This window comes from Mobula hypostoma, chromosome 16 (genome assembly GCF_963921235.1).
Source record: "Mobula hypostoma chromosome 16, sMobHyp1.1, whole genome shotgun sequence".
Lineage (NCBI taxonomy): Eukaryota > Metazoa > Chordata > Chondrichthyes > Myliobatiformes > Myliobatidae > Mobula > Mobula hypostoma.
The window spans coordinates 15,861,169-15,879,196 of NC_086112.1; the positions used below are offsets into that span (position 1 = coordinate 15,861,169).

The 18,028-nt window shown below is 40.1% G+C and overlaps 1 pseudogene; it reads left to right on the plus strand.

The window, feature by feature from the left end:
• Positions 1-18,028, plus strand: part of LOC134357254 (leucyl-cystinyl aminopeptidase-like) — a 164,405-nt pseudogene that overhangs the window by 119,663 nt on the left and 26,714 nt on the right.

Below are 18,028 nucleotides of genomic sequence, written 5' to 3' on the forward strand. Positions count from 1 at the left end.
TCGTCACACACAGGCATCTTCTTCCAGTAGCAGTGAGCAAGAGGCTGATAAATGGCGCTGAACGCTCGCTTGCCTTCTGCACTCACCTCGATGTCTCAGGTTTCCTCCTCGCTTTAACCAACCCTGAGACATCAGGCAAGGTCATTTGATTACAAACCTTCCCACACCCTCCCCTTCCTCTCCCTCTTTTCCCAACCATGATTCGCCTGTCACTGCCTCGTCCACACTCTCAGTCACAATAGAAACTCATATCAGAATCGGGTTTATCATCACTCACGTATGTCATGAAATTGGTTTTATATGAGGCAGCAGTATATGAAAAGCCTGAAGCACCCCAGCTATATATATGTCCCTAAGACTTTTGCGCAGTACTGTAGGTCAATGATAATAATATAATTCTGACTATAATCTTACACTAACTCTACAAAATCAATTAACCAATAACTAACTGATCTTCATCTGTGTAATCTAGCTGTGATTTGGTTTAATAACTTGGTGCATTGTATTTTATTTCACAGGTTGGAAATGTAGTTTCGAATATGAAAGAACTCATGGAAACCTGGACACGACAGACAGGATACCCAGTGGTCACTGTCAAATTGGATACCACTGCCAATAAAATCCACCTCAGTCAAGCACGTTTCCTCAGGACCTCTCATTCACTGAATTCATCATCCTCCTATTACAGGTACAGCTACACAGTTACTGAAACTAATTTTGATTTAAAATTCTTCCCAAAGATTGTCAAATGAAGGTTTTGTATAATTTTTACCCCAGGCTGTTCCCATTCCACCTGAGCTTTAAATTGGTCTGCCAGGGACTTTGCATTGTATTTCACTGTAGACACAAGAGAATTACATTGTTCGAAAGTGATGTTATCTACCCATTGAGTAGTTAATCTATTACAGCACCAGCTGTAACAGTACTGATGAATTCTCGTTATTGTCCGTAAGGAGTTTCAAGCAACACACAAAGAAGTTGCTGGTGAATGCAGCAGGCCAGGCAGCATCTATTGGAAGAGGTACAGTCTGTACCTCTTCCTGTAGGTGCTGCCTGGCCTGCTGCGCTCACCAGCAACTTTTATGTGTGTTGCTTGAAATTCCAGCATCTGCAGATTTCCTCGTGTTTCCGTAAGGAGTTTGTACATTTTCCCCAGGACACATTGTTTTCCTCTAGGTGCTCTGGTTTCCTCCCAAAGTTCAAAGACATTGTTAGAGTTAGTGTGTGGTGGGGATGCACTTTGGGTGTCAGAAACACAGCTACACCTGCGAGCTGCCCAGCATAATTCTTGCTGATTCGATTCAGAGAACAGCGCATTCCACTGTATGTTTCATTGTAGATGTGACAAATAAAGTGAATCTTTAAATCAGTAGTCTTGTCAGGAAAAATATATCAGCATAGACATCTTCAAGGATTTGCTCCTCATTCTTGTGATAAATCTGAAAGTGGGGTGAAAAATTTAGGAAAACATGATGCAAGGAAAAAGAGAAAAAATACGCTGTTGTAAAATGGCCAAGTATCATTGGAAATATTGCTAGAGGTGTGGAAAAGAAAACTAGTTGCAAGCGTTATCAATTTCCCATTTAGAGGTATGAAATCACTTAATTGGTGCTCTTGATCCTTATGAGCCCAGAGCATTTTTCCTCGATGTTTGCACAGTGGAATATATCCCCAGTGTTCCCATGTGTAATTTCCCATAATTCCAAACTACTGTACACAGCCTCTGATCTTTCACCACCCTGGGAAAGTGAAAGGTCATCAGCCCTTTTTAATTTGCCAAAATAAAAGAGAGCACACTGAAGAGACAGTAATGAAAATTGTACTACCATTTTGCACTCTATTTCAACATAGTTCCTCCAGTTTGGTGCCCTGGTAACACTGACAATGTGGTCCTACCAATGTTATGGAAATTGAACTAAAATGGGCTGGAGACCACGTCCGTTCACTCCAAGTGGGTGATCCTGGTCACCAGGGTGCCTGTCACCTTAATTGCTCAACATTTAGTCCCCATTTTTTTGTTTTGCTGCTCTAGTCCAACAAAACTGATGTAAGCTTAAAGAAAGACACCTCATCCTTCAACTGTGCAGTAATGTTCCCCCCCCCCACCCCAGCCCTACTATAATTCAACAGATTTTGGACTTGCAGCAAATTAAGCCTCATCTCTCACTCTGTGTTCTGGTCATGCTGCAGTCTTGTGAACATTACAGATTTTTGTTTTTTCCCTTTTCATTCCACTCCTCGTCATGCCTGCTGTGAATCTTTACTACCTTCTGTTGCTCATGTTACTCTCCACTTCATCAGAGATCTTCATTTTTATTCTGTCATCTCTTCCTTTCTCTGCAACTTAAATTTACCTCAAAGCTTATCTTTCCCCTACTTCCTGCCCCCCCCCCACCCTGTAGATTAAATCGCTTTCCATCCTTCCTGCTGAGTATATACATTTTTGTTCTTTTGGTTTTACCAAATCTTGAATGTATTTGTAATTATGAACAACTAAGAAATAGTTCCAGGATTCTGATCCAAGTTCTAATGCATTTAAATTTTACAACATAAAATATTTCAACTGCACGTGACCCTACTTGTATTGTCTATTAACTCCTTGGATATATCTGATACACTTGTGGTTTGGTAACTTGTATTTTTAGACGGTAAGATTAGAGGAGTATTATTAGGTCAAACAGGTTTTCTAAATCTTACCATTCAACGTTTTGCTCACAGTTTTATTTCTGTTACCACAGGATTATATTTTTTGATGTAGATTTTCAAAATTCAAAGTAAATTTATTATCAAAGTACGTAGATGTCACCATATACAACCATGAGATTTGTTTACTTCCAGACAAACACAGTAATCAAAGAAACATAATAGACTCAATGAAAGACCACACCCAACAGATGAACAAACCATATGAGGGGGATAGATAGAGTTGACGTGGATAGGCTTTTTCCATTGAGAGTAGGGGAGATTCAAACAAGAGGACATGAGTTGAGAGTTAAAGGGCAAAAGTTTAGGGGTAACATGAGGGGGAACTTCTTTACTCAGAGAGTGGTAGCTGTGTGGAACGAACTTCCAGCAGAAGTGGTTGAGGCAGGTTCGATGTTGTCGTTTAAAGTTAAACTGGACAGCTATATGGACAGGAAAGGAATGGAGGGTTATGGGCTGAGTGCAAGTCGGTGGGACTAGGTGAGAATAAGAGTTCAGCATGGACTAGAAGGGCTGAGATGGCCTGTTTCTGTGCTGTAATTGTTATATGGTTATATAAATAATTAAGCAATAAATATCGAGATTATAAGATCAAGAGTTCTTGAAAGTGAGTCCATAAGTTTAGGGAACAGTTCAGTGATGGGGTAAATGAAGTTGCGTAAAGTTTACCCCTCTGGTTCAAGAAGCTGATGGTTGAGGGGTAATAACTGTTCCTGAACCTGGTGGTGTGAGTCCTGGGACTCCTGCACCACCATCCTAATGATAGCAGCGAGAAGAGGGCATAGCCTGGGCGGTGGGGGTCCTTGATGACGGATGCTGCTTTCCTGCGACAGTACCTCTTGTAGATGTGATGAACAGTTGGGAGGATTTAGCCTGTGATAGACTGGCCGCATACACTACCTTTTGTAGGATTTGCCATTCAAGGGCATTGGTGTTTCCAAACCAGGCCATGATGCAGCTAGTCAATACACTCTCCACCACATATCTATAGAGGTTGGTCATACTTTTACAGGACATGCTGAGTCTTCGCAAACTTCGAAGGAAATGGAGGTGCTGCCAATGCTTTCTTTATAATTGAACTTACATGCTAGGCCCAGGACAGATCCTCTGAAATAAAAACACGGTGGAATTTAAAGTTGCTGATCCTCTCCTCCTCTGATTTCCCCCAAACAGAACTGGCTCATGGACTTCTGGCTTCCTTCTCCTGAGGTCAATAATCAGCTCCTTGGTCTTTCTGATATTGCGTGAGAGGTGGTTGTTGTGGCACCACTCAGACAGATTTTCATTCGCTCTGCTGGATGTTGATCCATCACTAGCTTTGCTTAGCTACATAGTAATAAGTATAAAGCGATGAATATAATGCAGATTCCTTAAGGTTGTTATAATATCCGGGGTTGGTAATGGGGGTAAATGCTCAAAATAGTGTGCGTCTCAAATAGCCTCTGACAATGAAATCCAACTCCTGGCCTGCACATGTGGCTTAGCAACGAAGCTTGGGTGAACCATTTCTACTGACAGCAGAAGGGGCAAAGTTGGGTTACTAAAGCCAGTCACTTTGGGCAGATTGTGGTTGCCAGCCGTAGTTAAGAGCTCATCCAGGGAAAGGAAAACTGATATCAAACCTCCTCACCCTTGTAATGATACCCACTCATGGGGAAGGCTTTGGGAGTAAACCCTGAGGAAAGATCCAGAGTTGGAGTCCCTAAGGAAGTCCTACATTGAGTTCAATGCTGGCTGGCATCTCCTGCAACGCCACTGGTGTCAAACTGTATCGGTCTCTGCCGTTCCTTTGGATTCATCAGCCGCATGAAGGGGGCGAGCCTGCTACTTCAGCAACAGATTGCTCTCCATATCATACTTCCCTGGCTTATGTATCACAAAATAAACTGGGACACAACGTCCATGGTCAACCACGACCAGCAGAGGGACCTCTCCTGCTAATATATGATGGATTTGGAAAATATCTTGGCTCACCCTTCGTAAAATATCCAAGCTCTGTATTTATGAAGACAAGTAATTACTTACTGACATTAGGGTTACTACAGTAGCTCTCTACTGAGAAATCACATTCAATCTTCCAACAATCCTGCCTTCTGGTATTAGCAATGACTCCATGCCGCATGAAAATTTGCATAATTGATGTTCCGCTAATCTATTGTATTATGTGGAAAAATTAAATCAGTAAAGGCAATAAATGATGTGCTTGAACAACTTAGTATGAAGGAATGGATGTAAGAAATAAGGTATTTTACAATTTCTGTATTAAGAAATGGCATACTACATAATATAATTCGATGTGTTATAATTTTGGTTTATAGGTTGGGATTCTTCTAATTACGACTGGAAGTATGAAATCCTTTGTACATTCGCCTTTAGCATGAGACAATAATTTTGTGAACCAAGGGTTAAAAATAAACAATATTTTCTCAGAATTCTGCTTCCATTAACTCTGTTCCTCTTTTTGTATAATTTCAGTAATTCCAATAAAGTTAAATTAATTGAAGCTTTCATGTTGTTTTTAGTCGCCTGTGGCACATTCCACTGATATACGTAACCAGCAGTTGTGCGGACTATAAACAGCCAAAGTGCATCAAAAAGTGACTCCTTAAGGATAGAACTGGTAATTCTCTTTCACTTCTCCTCTTTTATGTTAACCTCTACTTGGCAGCTTTAAATGGGACTCTGGTGATCGAGAAAGCACATTTCACAGGGGTTCTGATTTTTAATCTCAGATATTGATTCGAACTGCAGGCCTCATTTCCTCTTCAAAACCAGTTGGCTATGGTCCTCTGTATTTATGATTTAATTTTTAAAGTTCTGGCATTGTAATGGCGCAGAAATATTATAATAGGGAAGTTACTGGACTAACAGGGAGATTTCTGAACCAGAGACTTGGGAGTATCAGAGGACTCTAAATTTAAGTAATGAAGTACAAGTGGATATTTTCTATATATTGAAAGTTATTAATGGTAGCCACAAAATGATTGGATTGTATTACATCTTTATCTCAATATCCCTCAAGGTAGGAAATCTGCTCTTTACCAATCTAGCCTACAGTACTATGCAAAGATCTTAGGTGTGTATATATATAGATAGATAGATAGAGCTAGGGTGCCCAAGACTTTTGCACAGTACTGTAGTAATGTTATATATCGCACTGTGCTGCTGTTGTTGCAAAAAATAAATTCATAACACGTGAGTGATGATCAACCTGATTATAATATGGGTGTCTATTTTGTTCTGGGAGTGGGAAGTAGGGCAGTGAGTGGGTAATCATGGTTCGGAAAAGGGGAAGGGAGATTGGAAGGAGCAAAAAGCACCAGAGAGACATCCTGCAATGATCAATAAACCAGTTGGTTAGAATCAAAGGACCTTGCCTGGTGTCTCAGTGCTGGGTGAGTCTGCACCTGCCCCAACCTCTGTCACAGTGCTCACTCTCACAATTCCCAAAGTCATTTACTCCCACCAGATTTATAAACTCGCTCTCTTTTACACGTTGACAAATACAGTACTGTGCAAAAGTCTTGGGCACCCTAGCTTATATAGAAGTGCCTAAGAATTTTGCACAGTACTGTACATGTCACTCCAGATGCTCCAGTGTTCCATTTGGGAGAAATTGACAAGGGAGAACAAATGCTAGCATTACTGGCAATGTCCAGATCCTTTGAATAAATAACTTTAAAAATGGAATATAGGTCCTTATAAAACTCTTGGAATGCATCATTAATATCTTTTGGTGTCGTCAGAGTATCACCTGTTGCATGAACATTGACTTCTCAAACTTTTGCCAATGCCGTACCTCCCCCTCGTACCCCGTCCGTTATTTATTTATATACACACATTCTTTTTCTCTCTCTCCTTTTTCTCCCTCTGTCCCTCTCACTATACTGCTTGCCCATCCTCTGGGTTCCCCCCCACCCGTCCCCATTTTCTTTCTCCCTAGGCCTCCTGTCCCATGATCCTCTCATATCCCTTTTGCCAATCACCTGTCCAGCTCTTGGCTCCATCCCTCCCCCTCCTGTCTTCTCCTATCATTTTGGATCTCCCCCTCCCCCTCCAACTTTCAAATCTCTTACTAGCTCTTCCTTCAGTTAGTCCTGACGAAGGGTCTTGGCCCGAAACGTCGACTGTACCTCTTCCTAGAGATGCTGCCTGGCCTGCTGCATTCACCAGCGACTTTGATGTGTGTTGCTTGAATTTCCAGCATCTGCAGATTTCCTCGTGTTTGCTGATCTAATAGCTGGGACGATAGATATTGATTCTCTTTGTTTTATACACCTTGCCAGAAGCTTACCAGCTTTCTCCCCCGATTCAAATGGCCTTTGTCTTGCCCTGAAAAGCCAAAATTCTACTGTCTGGGATAATATTAGATTGTATTGATATTTCAGCCATGTTAGTTCTCTCAAATCTTTGGATGACATCCGCTGCTTCAATTTTGTCTCAATCACTTTGATTTTATTTTCTAAGTTTGTAATTTTCTGATTACTCTTTTTTTTAAATATAAGAAGTATGTTGAATAGTATATCTCCTCAAAACTGCCTTCAGGGCTTCCCAGTTAGTCCCTGCCGAGGAGGCCGTAGGTGTATTTTTCTCTAATACTCCTTGCTTTGTTGTCCCATAGCCTAAACATTGAATCTTGTAACATGGATGAATTAAATCTCCATCTATGTGACTGCATTCTCTTGTACTGAGGTATTGTCTCTAGACAAACCCAAGCATGATCTAATATTATAATATTACCAATTTCACATTGAAACACAGACTGAATAAGTGACTTGGATATAAGGAAGAAATCAATCCTTGTGTATATTTCATGAACTGCAGGAAAAAATGTGTAATCCCTCCCTTTGGCGCCAAACATCCACAAGCCCGAGGGCTTTACACATTTTTTTGCACCATCACAGTGAGTTTTGAGGTTCTATATGACAACATCTTACTACAGTCGATGATTGGATCGATTATCAAATTAAAATCTCTCCCAAGTATAATATCATAAGCTCCAATAGAATGTAACTTTCCTTCAGGATCAACAAAAAATCCTGCATCTTCTCTATTAGGTGCATATATGTTTGCTAAAATAATATGTTGCCTATGTACTTCATGTGATGTAGACAGATGGTCATCATTGTATTTGTCAATGTCCGGAAAAGTAAATGCCTTGAAGATGAATAGCATTCCAAAGATTAATTATCTGTTCCAATCGTTATCAGTGCAAATCCCATTAACATATTTTAAGCAATTTGATAAAATAATTAAGGCTTTTATTTGGAATGGTAAACGCCCACACTTAAACTTTAGCAAATTACAATTGCCATTTGAAAGGTGGGGGGGCTTAGGTTTGCCGAAGTTAATATATCATTACTATGCCTTTACTCTTAAACATTTAGCACATTGGTCTCTCCCTCTGGAGAGAGCGCCTCCTTGGTATCGTATTGAGAGTTCTGCTCTTCCTCCCAGCCCTCCATTACAATGTTTGTCTATCACGTTACCTCCTGAGGCAAGGTCTCACCCAATTATATCACATATGCATTTGTTTTGGAATAAAATAGCCAGATTATTTAAATTTAATCCATATTTGAATGAAGCCTTGAGTATCTGGGTGAATCCAAAGTTGTGTATTGATGTCCCCTTTCTTCTGGAGGGAATGGCAAGGGAAAGGTATAATTAAATTGGGAGACCTTTATAATGGTGACAGTTTAAAATCTTTTAATCAATTAACCCAACAGTACGATATCTCTGTCACAGTTTTGGAGATCTCTTCAACTGCGTTATTTACTACATACAACTTTTGATTCTAAACAGCAACCCCCACAATTTGCTACAATACTGTCTACTGTACTGGCGGCTTATGGTAAAGGTCATGAAGCCTCAACTTATTATTCAGCTTTAACACAAATCTCTGGGGACAAATTTCTGTTGGGTCTTAAAGGAGCATGGGAAAAGGACCTGAGTGTGACTTTTCCTGAGTGTGACTTTTGAGACAAAGGAGTGGGACAAAATTTGCAAAAATGTCAAAACAATGTCAAGAGACCTGAGGGTGTCAAGAGGCTCCAGCAAGGTTACAGAGATTAGGGTTGAAAAACACCCCTGAATGCTGGTACTGTGAGGCAGATAAAGGGGACTTAGTATATGCTCTCTGGTCCTGTCCCAGCACTCAAGAATTTTGGATTATGATACATAAATATATTGGTGAAATTTTGGGTATTCAACTCCCTTTCTGCCCCTGACTTTTTGTCTTGGGAGACACACTTGGGTTACTTGGGGATAAACACTCTCAAAATTGGACCCTGACAAGTATAATGGTAGAAAGACAAATTATACTTAGAGTTTGGAGGAACTTGGGGGGACCATCATTTCAGGAGTGGGTCACAGAAATAGCCAAAGTGGCAGCTTTTGAACGCATGTCTTACAAACAGTTTGATAGATTGGACATCTATACATAAAAATGGGGCAAATATTTAGGTTTCCTGGGGGGTGGGGGGAAATAGTGGTGAATGTGTGGTGAAGCATATTGCTGGATGGCAGCCTTTTCTGTTATTAGAGATCTAATTAGACACACATGGTTATTATATTGATGTTTATTTCTGCTATGTTTGATTTTTATTTTATGATTTTATGTTTTGTAAGCTATGATTTACATAATTTCAACACCGACTCAAGGGTTCGGGGAAAAATTTGTAAAAGAATTCAATAAAATTTAAATCATTAAAAAATGGAATATGATGTGGTTTAACATAATGCAGAATTCTAGCAATGTCTTTATTTTTCAATATATAGCCACTATAGGAAGTTTATTCAGTCACTAATATTTTAGTCATTGTTTGCTTTGAATATACTACTTCTGGAGAGGAGAGTTGACGGTGGGTTATTAACAGCCATACAAGAAATGTAGTCCTGTATACAAAATTTTAAAGTTTGATCCGCGATAGTGATATCATGGTAACACAAAACACTTAACCGCAGTAACTTACAGAGAGGAAAAATTGACCTTGCTCCACGTCTGTTGTCTGTACTTATACAGTAATACTGTGCAGTGAAAATTCACTACTCTTGAAATTTATATAGCCATATGTTGAACAAACAACCTCTATTGATCTAACTTAATTGGTAATTCAGCACTTCCTCAGAAATATGTTTGCATTTTATTTCCCATTAGATACGATCGACCTTAAAGATCCAAATGTGGCTTGGGTGAAGTTTAACATAAATCATAATGGTGACTATATTGTTGAATATGACAAGAGCAACATAGAGGAATTAACAGGATTATTACAAACTAATCACAAGGTTTTAAGTGATCGGGACCGAGCTGACCTTATCAATAATGCCTTTCTGCTTGCAAGGTAATGGATGTCTTTGGCTCTTTTATCATTCAATGCTCTACAAATGTCTATGTTTTGTTATTGTTGTTAATTGAAGTCATGGAACAACATGGAACAGACCCTTCAACCCAACTATTCCGTGCCAACCGAGATGTCCGTCTGAGCAAATCACATGTTGGATTAGAGTGTAGAATTGCTGTTTTTCTCATAGGTTTCTAATAGCTTGCTTATGGTTTACAATATTCACCTTTATATCTGTAACTGTTCAGTAAATTTTCTAGAAAATAGATTATTTTTGTATTTACGAAAAGCTTCTGGATTTTTCTGGCATAGGTGAATCTGATAATTTCTTTTCCAATATTCTTATTATTAATTTTACATATAAGAATACAGAGCAAAAGAAAAAATATATATCAATACATTATGCTAAATCGCATATAAAGACTCCTTACCCTATATTCATACAGATTAATTAATTTGTAACATTGAAATATAATTATTTTATTATATTTAAAAAATCTAACCCATTACCAAGACCGAAGCTGATTAGTAAAGGAAAAAAGGAAGAAAAAAATTATTAGTCATCATCTGTACTTTAACAGCAAATCAGGTTTTGAAAATAATTTAAAACAGGTCCCCACAATGTTCGAAAATCTTGGCTAGATTCAGAGATTGAACATCGAATCTTCTCTAAATTTAAACATGACATCACATCACGTAACCATTGGGCGTAAATAGGAGGAGCCGCATCTTTCCATTTAAGCAAGAGCGTCCTTCTGGCCATAAGAGACATAAAAGCCAAAATATGCAAGTCAGATGCCTCCAAAATAATATCCTTTCCTCCAACAATACCAAATAAAGCGGTCAAAGAATTAGGCTTAAAGTTTACTTTGAAAAGTATCAGGAAAGTGATTTTTAAATGGTTAATACTTCGTTATGTGCCCGCCGCTCTCTCCTGCAATTTAAAGTAGTCCATAGGGCCTATATGACCAAGGATAAGTTGTCTCGTTTTTATTTAGATATATCTCCGTATTGTGGTAAATGTAATAATAGAGAATCTTCACTCATTCATATGTTTTGGACATGTCCGAGTCTTGGAAAATATTGGAAAGAATCTGATAATTTAAAGATAAATTAACAGTGGAATGTGCTTTTATCTCTCAATTGCGTATCAGGCAACCACAACTTTTTCTTTGTTCTTGCAACACTTAATAAAATGGCCATAACCACCAAGTTTTATATCTGAATTAATATCACAAGATCGAACATCCATTTGCCTCTGTTTGGCCCATATCCCTGTAAATCAGGGGGTGAGAAATCTACAGCATATTACAGGGCCTTCGGCCCACAACGTTGTGCTGACCAAGGGCTTAGTGCACCCCAGGTTGGGAAGCCCAGTTGTACATCTTTCTTATCCATATACCTGTACAAATATCTTTTAAATGTTGTTGTTGTACCAGCCTCAACCACTTTTTCTGTCAGCTTGTTGTATATGTATCCACTGTTGTCTGCATGAGGAAGTTGCCTTTTGAGTCTCTTATAAATCTTTGCTTCTCATCTTAAACCTTTCCCCTCTAGTTCTTGATTCCCTTTCCCTGGAGAAAAGTGAAAGACTGTGTGCATTCACCCTGTCTTTGCCCCTCATGATTTTATACGCCTCTAAGATTACCCTTCAGCCCCCTACGCTCCAATGAATAAAATCCCAACCTGCCACAATGCAATTAAAAACTTACCAAATTGTGCAGATTAGTGTGTTTTGTTATCCTTTAGTGCAGGGAAAATGTCAGTCAAGAAGGTGCTGAATTTGACCAGCTATTTGAAGCAGGAAACTAGCACTATGCCGATAAGCGAAACCCTGTATCATCTGTACAATATCTACAAAATTGTGCAAATCAGAGGAGAGCTCACAGTCTCTAATTGGATATAGGTATCTGTTTCTTTTTACCTTCATGATCTTGTTAATTTACCATGTCCCTGAGCAACATCAGAATCAGCTTTATTATCAATGATCTACGTCATGAAATTTGTTGTTTTGTGGCAGCAGTACAGTGCAAATATCATACACTCAGTGGAGACAATACTGTACATTTGTATATGTGTATACGTTTGTGGTCTTCTGATGCTGTTTTGATGTTGAGTGCATTCTGTTGTAACCCATGGTTATTTGAGTTATTGATGTCTTCCTGTCAACTTGAACCAATTTGGCCATTCTCCTCTGACCTCTCTCACGAGCAAGGTATTTTCGCCCACAGAACTGCTGCTCACTGGATTTCTTTACTGTTTTGGGCACCATCCTCTGTAAACTCTAGAGACAGTTTTGCATGAAAATCCCAGGAGATCAACTGTTTCCGAGATTTTCTAACCACTCAAATCATTCCACGGTGAAAGTCACTTGGATCACACTTCTTCCCCGTCTGAACAACCGAATCTCTTGCCCATGTCTACATGCTTTTACGCACTGAGTTGCTGCCACATGATTGGATGATTAGATATTTGCATTAAAGAGCAGGTGTACCTAAGAAAGTGGCCACTGAGTGTATGTCGTGTTTTATTGCAACAGTACAGTCCAATACATAAAAATATTACAAGGAACAAAAAAGTGCAAAAGAGGAATAGCAAGGTAGTGTTGTTGGGATCATGGATTTTTTGTTTTGTAAAATTAGCTTATTCAGATTGTGACATATATCCAACAACCATAGACACGAGGTACTTTTAAAAAATGTATCCAATTACAGGATTGGGCTTTGCCAGCTAAGCCAGCATTTATTGCCCATCCCTAGTTGCCCTTGAGAAGGTGGTGATGAGCTGCCTTCTTGAACCACTGTAGTCCCTGTGGTGTAGGTATGTGCACAGTACTGTTAGAGAGGGAATTCCATGATTTTGACCCACTGACAATGAAGGAACGGCGATTATGTTTCCAAATCAGGATGGTGAGTGACTTGGAGGGAGATTTCCAAGTGGTGGCATTTGCAGGTATCTGCTGTTTTCGTTCTTCTAGATGGTAGTGGTCATGGGTCTGGAAGGTGCTGCCTTAGGAACTTTGGGGTCTTGTTGCAGTGCACCTTGTAGATAGTACACACTGCTGCATCTATTCGTCAATGGTAGAGGGATTGGATGCTTGTGGAAGGGGTATCAATCAAGTGGGTTGCTTTGTACTGGACGAGTGTTGATAGAGCTGCAATCATCCAGGCGAGTGGCAAGTATTCCATTGCACTCCTGACCTGAGCCTTGTAGATGGAGGACAAGCTTTGGGGAGACAGGAGCTGAGTTACATGCTGCAAGATTCCTATCCTTTGACCTGCTCAGGTAGCCACGGTGTTTATATGACTAGACCATTTCAGTTTCCTGTCAGTGATAACCCCCAGGATGTTGATAATAGGGGATTCAGTGATGGTGATGCCGCTGAATGTCAAGGGATGATGGTTAGAGCCTCTCTTGTTGGAGATGGTCATTGCCTGGCACTTGTGTGGCTCGAACGTTACTTGCCATTTGTCAGCCCAAGCCTGGATATTGTCCAGGTCCTGCTGCATTTGCGTATGAACTGCTTCACTATCTGAGGAGTCACATTGTGCAGTCGTCTGCAAACATGCTCAATTCTGACCTGCAGATGCTGGAAATCTAGAGCGATGCACATAATGTGCTGGCATAGCTTAGCAGGTCAGGCAACATCTATAGGTGGGACTATCCTTGACGTTTCAGGCCGAGATTGATACAAAATTCCAACAGTGCTGCTTTGTTTTTCAAAGCCATTCATGTGCAAACTGACACTTCTGGAGGGGAATTAATTTGTGTTAGTTTAGATTTAGATTCAGTGATACAGCATGGTAACAGGCCGCACTGTCTAATTATATCCATGTGACCAGTTAACCTACTAACCTGTACATCTTCGGAATGTGGGAGGAAACTGAAGCACCCGGAAGAAATCAGTTGTTCCAGAACGTACAAACTCCTCACAGACTGTGGAGGAATTGAATCTGGGTCACTGACACTGTAATATTGTTACGCTAACCACTTCACTTCCATGCTGCCCCAAGTTTGTGGAGATGTTCACCAGACATTCAACAATATAACAAGTCATGTGACCGTGCATCTCTACCTGAATACTTTTTGCTCTCTTTTTGCACTAATTTGATTATGTTGCATGACATATTTATATTTTTAAAAATACACTTCTTATTGTAATTTGTTTTTTTCTAATTGCGCATTGCAATGTACTCAAAACAATAAATGTTATGACATTTGCCAGTGATATTAAAGCTGATTCTAATTCTGTTTCTGTATGGAGTGAATGTGTGTGCAATAGATTCATTCATCAAGCAAAGGTTCTTCAGAGCTTTGCTGGAAGAAGATCGGTCAAATTGATTCAAAGCAAGCGTCTTATTTGTGCATACAATAGGGCCAAGTTTTATTAGCACTGCCTGTTCTGACAGTTGGTATCATCATCGTGATGTGCCTTGTCATATGGTGTGGGCAATCATGTCCTTAGCAAATTTTTCTACAGAACTGGTTTGCAGTGCCTTTACAAGATGGCTGACCCCAGCCATTATCAATACTCTTCAGAGATTATCTGCCTGGTTGCATAAACAGCACTAGCTGCTCTCATGATCATTCAACACCTGCTCCAATGGTTTCACATGACCCTGATTGTGGGGTGTAAGCAGGTGCTACACCTTGCCCAAGGGTGACCTGCAGGGTAGCGTAGGGACGGAGCGAAGGAGTGCCTAATACTTCCTTTTGTCAAGACGTATCTCCAGCCTGCCACCCGTTCTGACAGTACAAGTTGTTTTGAAGTGGCTGTCCCTGTTCATGTTCACAACTGGCAATGGGTATCCAATGTGTATTAGGTACCCTTAATTTATTTATTGGCGTCCTCTGAAAGCTGTCCCCCACCGTGGTAATAATTGCAATCTCCATCTCAGCTCGTGCCTCTTGCCCAATAACCACCTGCCCACGTGGTCATGGGGAGAACGTAAAAATTCCTTACTGACAGCACCGGAACTGACCTCTCAACTCTGCCCTGAGCTGTGATACCATTGGGCTAACTGCTACATCACCGTGATGGCCCACGTGGATGTTGGATGTTGGAAGTAAGAATGGTGGGTGTCTAGAACATCCTGCTGGGGACAATGGTAGTGGCAGATATATTAGGACCATTTAAAAGCTTTTAGTTAAGCACACGGATGTTGGAAAATTGGAGGTCTATGTAGGAGGAAAGGTTAGATTGATCTTAGAATAGGTAAAAAGGTCAGCACAACATTGTGGACCGAAGGGGATGGACTGTACTGTACTGTTCTATCTTCTAGACTCTCCTCCATAACCACCACCAACTGCACCACACCAGCACCAGATGCACCCATTTTCCTTTGTGTATTTTATATTGGTGCTGCATGTGAAACAAAAGCCTTTCCAGGAGCAAGCCCAATTCAATAGCATGGGGCACGTGATTGAATTTCCAAACAACGTGCCCACAGCTAAATGATGTACTGCCCAGCTGATAATCTTTAGCAAACTGAAACTGAGGAAAAAATAAAATGTCATTATTCTCACAATTCCATCAAACTATATGATTCTGCAAATGCTACTTTTTTTAAACTTTCACATTCGAGATTGTTTCGTATCATTTCCAGTGCACAAGTGTAAAGGGCAACAAAATAATTGTTACTCTGTATCTGATCCAGCACAAAAACCACAGTAAGATAAACATATTAAGAAGAAACACAAAAATACATAAGATAGCTTTTATACATAGATTGATTGTATGTCCACAAAGTGACGGTGGGCACAGGAGTGTTAAAATGTAAGGTGACTCTAAGAGGAAGTGATAAAGTAGTCATGGTGTGGAGAGGTGGCATAGTGGGTGATGGTGTTCATTTGCCTCACTGCTTGCTGAAAATAAATGTTTTTGAATCGGATGTTCCTGGTTTGAATGCTACACAGCCTCCTCCATGATAGGTGTGGGTCAACAGGCCATCAGCAGGGTGTGCAAGATCCTTCATTATGTTACTGGACTTTTTCCAACACTTTTCTATCTATAAAGTGTGTCCTTGATGACTGACAGGCTGGTGCTGGTAAGGACATGAACCTTAAAACCCACTGGACTAATATTCTCTGTTAATAGAACTTATTGAATAATTATCTTTTGCCAGAACATAGAACATTACAGGCCCTTCATCTCATGATGTTGTACCTATCCTTTAACCTTCTCTAAGATCAATGTTATCCTTCCCTCCCACATAGCCCTCCATTCCACAGATTGGAATGCTTTTGAAATCTGATAACTGCCACTGATAAGCTGGAATATACTTTATTCATCACATCCAAACGGTATGTGTCTGTGTTGCAGGATTATATTTTTGATATTTTTGGACAACTGATTGACCAACAAACCTGGAGCAACAATGGTACCATCTCTGAAAGACTACTTCGTTCCCAACTACTTACTGTAGCATGCGATTTGAATTATGATACCTGTGTTCAGAATGCAAGCAATCTGTTTGGCAAGTGGATGAATTCTTCAGACTTCAGTTTGTAAGTAGCTTCAGTGACATTTCCTTCATGCTTTACGTTCAGGGGCCTGTTTTGAATCAAGTAATTATCTTTGGTTTTGTTACTTTTGTTCCTACTTGTAGAATTTTATTGCAATATTTGAATTGCAGATTGAAGGTAGAGCAGTGGATGTAGTGTATATAGTTTTCAGTAAGGCATTTGATAAGGTTCCCCATGCAAGGCTCATTCAGAAAGTAATGAGGCATGGGATCCAGAATTGGCTTAACCACGGAAGACAAAAGGTGGTTGTAGATGGTTCGTATTCTGTATGGAGGATGGTGACCAGTGGTGTCCCGCAGGATCTGTTCTGGGACTCCTCCTCTTTGTGATTTTTATAAATGACCTGGATAAGGAAGTAGAAGGGTGGGTTAGTAAGTTTGCTGATAACACAAAGGTTGGGGGTGTTGTGGATAGTCTGCAGGGTTGTCAGAGGTTACAGCAGGATATTGATAAGATTCAGAACTGGACTGAGAAGTGGCAGATGGAGTTCAACCCAGATAAGTGTGAAGTGCTTCATTACGGTAAGTCAAATTTGAAGACAGAATATAACATTAATGGTAAGACTCTTGGCAGTGTGGAGGATCAGCAAGATCTTGGGGTCTATGTCCAGAGGATACTCAAAGCTGCTGCGCAGGTTGACAGTGTTGTTAAGAAAGTGTATGGTGTGTTGGCCTTCATCAACCGTGGGATTGAGTTCAAGAGCCGTGAGGTAAAGTTACAGCTATATAAGGCTTTAAATTCAGTTCTGGTCACCACATTACAGGAAGGATGCAGATGCTATAGAGAGAGTGCAGAAGAGATTTACAAGGATGTTACCTCAATTGAAGAGCATGCTTTATGAGAATAGGTTGAGTGAACTTGGCCTTTTCTCCCTGGAGCAATGGAGAATAAAAGGTGACCTGATAGAGGTGTATTGATCGTGTGGGTAGCCAGAGGCTTTTCCCAGGGCTGAAATGGCTAATACAAGGGGGCATAGTTTAAAGGTGCTTGGAAGTAGTTACAAAGGGGATGTCAGAGGTAAATTTTTCACACAGAGAGTGGTGGGTGTATGGAATGCACTGCCAGCGAAGGTGGTAGAGGCAGATACAATAGGGTCTTTTAAGGGATTCTTAGATAGGTACATGGAGCTTCAAAAAACAGAGGGCTATGTGGTCGGGAAATTTTAGTCAGCTTGTAGAGTAGATTACATTATCGGCACAATATTGTGAGCCGAAGGGCCAGTCATGTGCTGTAGATTTTCTATGTACTGCACTGTATGTATAATATACATTTTAAAATGTCTTAAAATGAAATTCCACTAATCATTAAAACCAAAATCTGAGTGGGTTTGTAAATCTAAATGCATTTGTGTTATTATTAAATTATTGGATTGGGTCTGGCTGCAAAGGTTGGATTTTACCAAAATTCTGCGTGTTTTGTATTTATTAGTGCATTGACATGAGCTGAAGTTGTTTACA